The 10,000-nt window shown below is 38.6% G+C and overlaps 2 long non-coding RNA genes across 2 annotated transcripts in view; one reads left to right on the top strand and one right to left on the bottom strand.

Annotated features, from left to right (window-relative positions):
• The first annotated feature begins 626 nt into the window (after positions 1–626).
• Positions 627–10,000, top strand: part of LOC138058884 (uncharacterized) — a 21,070-nt gene continuing 11,696 nt past the window's right edge. The window contains exon 1 of the long non-coding RNA XR_011134110.1: positions 627–752. This is a non-coding gene — a long non-coding RNA (uncharacterized lncRNA). The remainder of the gene's footprint in view (positions 753–10,000) is intronic.
• Positions 4,203–10,000, bottom strand: part of LOC138058883 (uncharacterized) — a 6,818-nt gene continuing 1,020 nt past the window's right edge. Inside the window, exons 2-3 of the long non-coding RNA XR_011134109.1 lie at positions 6,831–6,882; positions 4,203–6,152 (exon numbers count right to left, since the gene is read on the bottom strand). This is a non-coding gene — a long non-coding RNA (uncharacterized lncRNA). The remainder of the gene's footprint in view (positions 6,153–6,830; positions 6,883–10,000) is intronic.

Raw genomic sequence — 10,000 nt, 5'->3', positions numbered from 1 at the left:
GTGTGGCCCTGTATTGTGTAGTTGCTCCATCTTTATAACTGTATCCTATACAACTAATAAATTTTTACAATATCAAACTTACCTTGCTGATATATATTGTGTATGCGTTCGGGAACACAATTGAATCTTTTTCCATACATATATTTTAACGTTATGGTTCTCTTTTTTTGCGCCTTTAGTTTCTTTCACTGTCGTTCCGAACAAGGTTAGTTGCTTTTGACATCTCTCCGAACGAGGACTAGGAAAGCACGCGGCATCAGAGTAACGAAAGAGTAACGCATACATAAGTGGGAAAATGGGTTGCCGCTGGACCACAGGCTTGTTACAAGAGGGCTAGCGATTCTGGCTTGTATCACAGGGGGGCAGAGGAGTCCTATTTGCCCGTTTTTCCAGTTAAATTCACCGTACAATTGCAGCGCGAAGTGCAAAAAGACACATACGGTGATTCAAATCAACAAGATCAATAGGCTTTTTTCGATATATTAAAATTAATAAGCTTGAAAGAGAGGTTCTGAGGACAAAGAAACGAAACTGGATGATATGCAAATATTTTTCACATCTATTCCAACGTGGTTCTATTGTTCTTGTTTTCACTGCCTCACTATCAAGCTGAATATTTGATATTTCAAAAATGGCCACTTCGTACGGTGAATTTAAAACTAAAAAAAACGGTCAAATAGTACTCCTCTGCTCCCTGTGACTGTATTTAGAAGGAGATGCAAATAGGATCAACAGGAAATGCAGTTGTACAGGTAGGAGAAACCACATTGTATAAATTTCTCGCCACGTTGTTAAAGCATTCAATTGTGTCGATGCCGTTGACCTCTCGCTGTAGTAAAGTGCGTGAATATCCCTAATCAGCTGTTGCTACTGGAGCCGGGCAGGGACTTCTAGGACAGCAAATTTTCAAGTGAACGTTAAGGAGTGGGGGTGGAGGAGCCTGGCCTATACGTCAAGTTGACATTAACCGCGGGACAAAGTGAATATGTCGACGGCCCCTAAACAAAACAAAGATAAGCTGCGAAGAATCTCGATCAACCGTCTCAAGCTCAAGATCTAGAAAATAAATTTTCCTTACCGATATCAGTTATGAGAATTTATTGATTCATTAAAGAAGGTGACATCCCCTAGTTGATTGTTTTCTTAGTTTACTCTCTGTCTCATCTCGATTGAATTCCTTCTTAATTAAGGGACTCTCAACACTCGAGAAAGAACCCTCGACTCTCAACCCTCGACACAAAGGCAGGCTCCTCTGTATACTGAGCAGTCTCAGCGAAAACAAATACCACACATCATCCAGATGTCCATACTATTTTCTTTTAGAAAAAATGTGAAGAGTGGAGTATTTTATTCTATTTTTAAGTATACGGTCCAACAGAATAAGACTGACTTACAGTGAGGACACTCGAACCATGAACACTTGATATTTTTTTGTACATTTTTTTAGTGACTATAGAATGTGGGCTCGTCCTTTTGACAAGAGTATTTAATGTTTTTACACTTACAAAATGCTATACATGTAACACTATACATCATAAGAAGACCCTTTATTTCTTCGTCGTCGAAAAAAACAATGTACACAAAAATGTCAAGTGTTCACGGCTCAAGTGTCCTTACTGTAAGGGTGAGTTCCATTGACCGTATTCCGGAATAGGAATACATGGAATACAAGTTAGAAATCCTTCGTTTTTGCCGAGATTCACATTAAAATTGTCAAACATCTGCTAAAATGCTATTTTAAACATATTTTTGTCATCCTTGCTGCTTCGAAACATACCGTTTCAATCATCACTCCACGTATTCTTATTCCGGAATAGGGTGAATCGAACGCGCCCTAAGTCTTACAAGCACCAGTTACATCATAGTTCATAAAGGGACCGGTCATGAAACCTTAAAACCCTCAAAAGCGAGAACGTACAGTGTTGTTGCAATCGATGTTGAATTGATCGTGACAGTGCACAGTCTTTTGTTTTCGCTTCGCACGGGTTCGCAAATTAGTTGCGCGTAATTTCATCGAAAGATTTGATTGGTTATCTTCTCGTTAAAAAAGGTATGTTTTGTGCACCGTCAAGGCCAAAAATACATACAAAAACATGAAACGAAAAGACTTGTCGTGTTTCATAATCATCTTCATGCATTAACTATGGTTACATGTACATTTAAACTGAAAACAATATTAAAACAAATCAATCCTTAAGAATTAGGGAAAACAATACTGGAATCTCACCTGCGAAAAACGTTCGTGACTTTGCAAAGCCGGTGAGCGACACACCATACAGGAGCACCGAACGACAAACTTCGGTGAAATATGTGTTCGGGAGAGAAAAAAATATCACCTTAGAGATTCGCAATCAGGGAAAAGTAGTCCCTTACGTTTTCGGAAGGGGTATTTTTGCAATTTTTGGCACTTAAAAAGGTCACCTAGCAGTTTCGGAGGAGCAAATGGTTCTGGGTTGGAAGTTCGAATTCTTAGAAAGTAACGTTGAGCTAGCAATTTCTGAAATGAAGATATCATTCCCTAAAATTTTCGGACACTTCAATTTTCAGCTAAAATCATTCGAACAGATCAAATTCTTCAAGGTTATAAAAAGCATCTCTTTACACAGTCAAGGAGCCTAGAAACGTCTCTCACGGGCTTTTGGCTTAATTGCGGCTCGTTGGGGGCCCTTGACCATAAAAACCGTGCCATACATATCATTTCATAATGAGCAAGTCATGGAAGGATAGTGATGTTTCTCGTGACGTCACCCGTTGTTATTATATGCCAACCAGAACCTAATTAGCTGTTGCAAAATATTGACTTCCTTTGTTCCGTAGTTGGCAAATTTGAATATCAAAAGAAATATGACGTCAATGTTTGTAAACAAGACATATCGCTATACTCCTTTGTGCATTGCAACCGATCGAGTTCTTTTGAATGATCCAGAGGCCTATATTTGAAGTCAAGTCTGGTAACTAGGGGCAAGCATCAAACGCATCGAAATTCGCTGAGATATGTGATAAACAATCCAGTGAATGCTACGCGGGCAGTAACGAATGTTTACCGCAGAGTGTTTGAAAGGTTTAAAAATTGATAAAGCCAATCGCAAGGCTAGCTATGCAAACTTCTGCAAAATTTGTCCAGTGATACTTACGTTATTGTAAATGTCCGAGCGACGGTGACTGGCTCAGTTCAGATAATCTTGTGCAGCCAGTGTTAACCGTTTTGCTGTATATTTTGGCTGGCTAATCAATGGGTAAGAACATCGACCTTCGTTTTATTATTAATGGCAGCCGCATTGGAGGTTCTGGCTCTTGCAAGGAAGATCAAGATTTTGTCATCAAACTGCAACTCTTGGTGTTGCGAAATTACAAGTTCAAATGGTGTAAGTTGACAACAGTCGCATTAAATAGCTAAGATCAGCTTCTGTTGTCTCAGTTAGGGCCCGGAGCAAATTACAGAACGGTGAGCCGTTTGTAGTTTCGATTGGAGGAGAACATGTGTCTGCAAAACGAACGTGACTTTGTCTGGGAAATCAAATACCGTCGATTATAAAGCCTAAAAAATGCTCAATTTAACTTTCATTCAATAAAATGAATAAAAATGACTCACCTCTGGTGTTTTCTTGTGCCTTTCGGAGCTTATTACACCGTTTCGGGAATTCTGTTCGCAAATGATGTGGCTTTATCTTTGCGTGAAAAAATCATGGCTGGGAAGGATTTTCGAGTCGCAAACCGCCTCTGAGCTGACAACGGTCGGAATCGTAGAGTGCAGCCTTGACTTCGTCTTAGAACATTGAAAACACTGAAAACACAGAATTCCCGAAACGGTGTAATAAGCTCCAAAAGGCACAAGAATACACCAGAGGTGAGTCATTTTTATTTTTTTTTTAATCGACGGTATTTGATTTCCCATACAAAGTCTTATAACGCGTTTAAATTCTCAACGGCTGTCTGTAGTGACGCGAGCTTGGGCTGCCTATGCTTGTAATGTATGAAGACTCTCTAAAGTGATGTTTTTATCACCTAGAAGAGTTTGATCTGTTCGGATATCTTAGCTGAAAATTGAAGTGTCCGAAAATTTTAGGGAATGATCTCTTCATTTCAGAAATTGTTAGCTGAACTTCCCCTTCCAACAAATTCCAACCGAACCATTTGCTCACACGAAACTGCTAGGTGGCATTTTTAAGTGCCAAAATTTGCAAAAATACCCCTTCCGAAAACGTAACGGACCACTTTTCCCTGGTTGCGAATCTTTTAGATAATGTTTTAGTAAAGAGATTTGTTGCTGTCAGGCAAGTGAACGTAGAACCGAAATTCTTAGATCAGTTTTACTCTTCACATATCTCACCGAAGATCATCGTTGGGTGCCCCTGTAAAGAGTACGTTGTTTAATTCTAAAAGCGACGAGCTATTAACATTCTTCATTCATTGTAAACAAGAACCTTGGCACACGGTGACCACGTGCACCTTTGTGGTTGCCTAGCACGTGATTAATCTCTTCCTCCTAACTAAACATCGTGCCCTTCCCCAGGAATTTTAGTGTTTTTACGATCGATTGTCACTAATCATTCGCTGAGAATTCGAAATTCAGAGTTTTATATAAAAACTATGTTATTTTTTTATAATCTATCTTTTGGCTAGCCTTTTACTGTTACCGTGTAGCATGATATTTTTGCGGGACTTTTATTTTGCGTATTGGCGATTTTTTGAGGTTTCTGGAAACAAATTTTCGCTGCACGAATTGACTGAAATTTTCACTGGGAACTAATTGTTGAGAATTTTTTTTCAGGCAGCAAGACTATTTATTACTTTTCGGAAAAAAAAAACAAAATCCTCAATCATCAAGAACGGATGGAAAAAAATGTGGCATCCTAGAGGCCTTAGGAATTGGTGTCCCTTCGGATCACCCGTTCGAACAAGGTTAACGTGACCTTTTCATTGACCGCTTTCAGTTCGTTTCTTATGCGTTAGAGACTGGAAAAGAATTGACTTAACCTTTTATCGTTTCGTTTTGTTTGTAGCAAGCTCCAATTGCTTTTTCGGAATGAAAATATCAAAAGAAGCGATCTTTTTTACCCCACTGTATGTGGATTAAAAAACATTCTTAGTTATATTAACTGCAGTAAATTTTTACGGTTTTTAATTTTGTTGGAAATTATTTTTGCGGATCAAGTACTATCCGCAAAATCCGCAAAAATTAAACCCCGCAAAATAAAAGTACTACACCGTAACTCCCGCGCTTTTGCGATACCATTTGGTGCAAACGTAAGCCAAAAAAAAAAAAAAAAGAAATTGACCTGTCTCCAGATTAGACTGAAAGGAAGAGAAATTATGAAGCGGAAACAACATGTTCAGTCCTTCCTTTAGTGTGTGGCATAAACGTTTGCTTAGCGTAATACTAAACAAGCATGACATGCAGGAAAACGTCCATCAGAGCAATTTGCAGTTAGTTTTTTGGCAGACTATTTCAGTTAAAGGGGTTATGTCACGTTATTTTAGGGTGTTTTGGGAAAATCTTTGGTTAATTACGAGTTAAAAACTCGAAAATGGTAATGTGGAATCCCTTTACCGATAAAATTATCGTTACATCACAAACGAATTGATTCTGAGCAAAAAAAAATGACCATTATCCAGGCAATATGTCATAATTTTGAAAAACGTCGTTTCATTGAAAAACGTTTTTTTCAATGTTTCATTCTACTTTTTGGGCATTTTGCGAATCATGGAATTATATCATTTTGCGTGACATAGCCCCTTTAAAGAAGAAATGAGCGAGTTTCACTCAAGAGCGTGTTTTGTCATCTTTGAACTGAATTTGTTACCAAAGCTCAAAAAAGAAAAAGACCTCAAAATGGGACAAGGCATTACAAAGTAATTAAACTTGTGAAAGTGTGAGCCACTAGGCCATTGCTGGCATGATGTCTGGGTGACCCCTCAAATGGTCTACAGCTCAATACGACCCAACTCAGAGCCTTCTGTTTTTGTGTAACACATACCAAAGGCATCCCAGTCTACGCCCATGGGGCGTCTAGTTTATTATTTTTTTCGGGTCGCGCTCTGGCTGCGCATGAGTAAGATTTCGCTGTCAGGTAGAGGGCTGTTCAAGTGGGAGTCGGACTCGGTATTTCTTCCTTCAGAGGCAATTGCGATGACCACTAAACCACGGAAGACTACGAGACAGATTAACGGGGAAATATGTATTAATAAAATTGTGTGCGTGACCGGAAACGAGTTTTTGTGTTTTCGTTGGATGCAATGCAATATCCGGTAATCGTAATGACTCTGTAATAGGTATCGTAATTTTAAAATTCTCCCAGTATTGTTAAGAAAAAGTATTAAATATTTTTAAATATCATCGTAGAGACTTGCAAAGCATCTGTTTTCTGGTTTTGATAGGAATCGATGCCGTTAACAACAGTTTAAAATGTAAACAAATATCCACGATCGCACTTAACTCCATCATTGCGTCATGGTATGTACACTGTGGACTTCAGAGAACGGAATTGAAACTGGATATTTACCAAGATATTGTAACATCAAAAAAAAAAAAAAAAAAACCATTGAAATACTGTGAACTTAAAGGAAATCGGCTAAAAAGCTTCGAACAAAGTGTAGGCTACCCGTAGCCTCTTGTTTGTTTAGCGTGTACAGGAGTGCTTGGCTGTGAGGGTAAACATAATATCGGTTGCACGGCGTTTCGAGTTCAGAGAGTTATTTTAGAGTGAAAAAGGAGATGATTTTCCCTTGAAACCAGGGCATTTTTCTACATTTCGAGATCGGATTTTTGACCGAAAGAAGTTTCAAAACTCAACCCGTCTTAACTGCAAGGGAACCATATATTTACTTACCGTAAACCATAGAAAGCTCCCACACGCTGCTGTTGTAAGGAAGGCTTTGAATCTAGGAATACAGAAAGAAAACAACAAGTTAATTCGTGATCTTACCCCAGCTCGTGCGTAGAAGCCGATCGCGGTGCTTGGCGTTGTTTTAGAGTCATGTAGATTGCGGTGACTAAACAGCATATCCAGTTTTCTTTCATCACTAAAGTAACGAACTCCATTACGTGAAAAACCTAACTATTGATGCAAGCGTTTTCAAAAAAGTTAGGAGAAGCTTATGCAGTGTACACGAAAATGTCGAGTCGGAATTGCTTTGAAAGTCGGAAAACAAATATCAATCCATGGGCGCTTTCCCTTTGTCAGAACTAGCCAGCCAGACCCATCAGTTTGCTAAGAAAATGCAATAATTAATTGAAAGAACACTTGTGACGATAATCCTTCACATCCCAGGGGCACCCAACGAATCTGTTCCTCACATCATCTGTTCCCCAGAGGAATCTTGCTGGCTGGCAAAAATACAGGTGTTTCGATGAGCTGGCTGGGAAATTTTGTTATTGATAGAGGTTTTGCCTGGGAATGACTGACCTTTTCTAGCATTTCAACCCGAGCTGGCTGTAGAAACTCTGAAGACTGAGGAAAAAAAAGAAAAAAAAAAGAACCCCTTCCCTCTCCCAGAGAGTAGTCACAAACATACGACGGCTGGTCAGAGTGATTGCGCTTGCGGAAAAAATCCTGTTTTGTCCCGGTTTTGTCGCTTTTGTTCTGTCGTTTTGCATCGAGGGATTTGAAAGCGCGCGGAATTCCTGGCTGGGAAATAAATTTGATCAGCTGGCTGGGAAACCAACCAATTTTATCTAGCTGGCTGGGAAATTTCTTGTGTGTCTTTTTGGGAAAAAGGAACAGATAATGTTTTCCCAGCAACACTGAAAAACACCTGAAAATGCGTTAATAACATTTATTTTCCTTAACTGGGGTATAATAATACATTTTACAACAAATTGGTCGTTGGGTGCCCCTGACTATTGTTTGAATAATTCGTAATCAGCCCATGGGCAATACCGTAGAATAATAACATCGCTCTCAGCCAATCAGAGCGCTTGTTATATCAGCAACGGCATCAGCCTTCTGATAATAATGGACGTTTTGAACATATTTTGCACAATCATTTGATTAAAACCATGATCTTTTCGTCTTAGTTTAAGATTAATGGAATATTATCCGACTGGCTTTTTCTATATTTGAATCACATGCGTTCAAATAGAACCGCCATGATACGTGGCTTGCGGTGAATTGTTATAAATATTTTTAGAACGTTGAAGTCAAATCACAAGGGTAGTTGAAATATTGAAGTTCTTCCAAGCTTGTTTAACCACAGAAACGCTAAACAAACAGTGGAATATCGCTTTAACTTTAAAATGATGTCGTCTGAGACATTTTCGAGAACTGAGCCGACGATGGCCCAGTGTAATTAAGGACCCACCACAAATTTCGCGACTGAACTAAAACTGAGTCGAACGACAAGGATGATGCGAAGTAACATTTTTTTTTTGTGAATCGTAAGGATCGGCTCTTTACATCACATAAATTTATCTGCACTTCCAAACATCGACAATCTTGAGTTTGTCTTACACTTTAAAAACCGATGTCGTTGATTTGATAACCGATGTCGTTGAATACCTAAAATACCTTAGCCCAGCTTTGTTTTCAGGACAGCATTAATCACCTTGCTTTTAAGCTTTGTTTTCTGAGGATTCTATCGAGAATATTCAAAGCTGTAGAGTTACATGTTTTTCTGACGGGCGGACATCGATTTCTATTTAATTTGCGAAAAACAAGAATTAAATTACTTCGTAAAAATAGTTAATATTGTCGATTTGTTTAAGCAAAAGGATGCTGTTAAGGCACGACATTTGATGTACGTAAGTTATTTTGTTTTATTCACAATGTAAAGAGTTATCTTTCTTGGCAGTAATTTTCAATCCTTTGAAGTATGGCTAGTAACCTTGTGTTAGCCTCTAATTTAGTTCTTAAAAGAATGGTTAATTGTCAATCTAACTATTGTAACTAGTGGCCAAAAAATTCCTTTTCATGAACAATCAGTTGAAGAATGTTATTATGATCTGCCTTTGGAAAGCAATTATGCCGAAGCTTAGACCACCTCCCAGCGGCATCGAGTCTCCACTGGTTTCCTTTACGGATAAGTAACTAAAAAAACGGAATGAAAGCCTCGGAAGTGTTAAGATTGTATTGCTTCTTAAAGCCCCCAAGCACTGGCAAAAATTTTCGTAGACAGAAATCACTTAACTAATGTATCGCCCTCCGTCGTCATGATACATCGACGCACCAATACAATAGCTGATACATAATTAGTATGTTCCATTAAATTCTCAATAACAGCACTTTTTCACAGTTTTGAATTAAGCAAAGGTAGGCATTGTCACGAACTTCATTACAAGTTAAAGTTAATTTGATTCCTTCGACAGTGATGTTCCGGGATGCCCTTTTCGATCTCTTTGGAATAGCCTTCATGACAAACTGAATGACATCACGTAATATTGTATCAATTGTTAGCGCACTTTTCTCTAAGTCACGGGTGCTATCTTCGATGCGGGTAGTCGGTACACGTAGTATTTTGCGGCGATTGTTTTAAACACGTTCATTCTTGTCGACTTTAGAGGAAACTGCTGTAATTGTTGCGTTTGATATGCAATAATGCAAAATTCTGGCTCTGCGGAATTCAAGTAAATGCATTTTTTGAATTTCCTTGTGACAACTTCGCTTATGATATAAGGCACTTTTTTCGATAAGCGCCAAAACCGTGAATCATTTTACGTCGCTTGTAACTTCGCAGTTGAATTAAATTATTGAACCAAATCAAAACCATGATCTATCTATTGGCCATTAGATTCCGCTTAATGGTTGTGTTTTTACTAGGCCGATTAACTAGCTGAACATTCTTTCTAGGTTTTGTTTACAAACCGACTTTTACTAGCTTAAAGTGACAACTGTTTTCACTGTGAAATTTAACTCGCAATCTAAGCCGCTAACTCAGAGGATTCAAATTGCAAAAGCGCGCCATAATAAAAAAATGAAAGGGGCCGTAGTGCTTGGAATGACTTCTCTTGTGATTATTTTCGCTGTATTTTTGACAAGTAGAAGGAGTTTTATTCAGCCAATGA

Source organism: Montipora capricornis, chromosome 8 (assembly GCF_036669925.1).
Source record: "Montipora capricornis isolate CH-2021 chromosome 8, ASM3666992v2, whole genome shotgun sequence".
In the NCBI taxonomy this organism is placed as follows: Eukaryota; Metazoa; Cnidaria; class Anthozoa; order Scleractinia; family Acroporidae; genus Montipora; species Montipora capricornis.
This window is presented reverse-complemented; position numbering and strand designations above follow the sequence as displayed.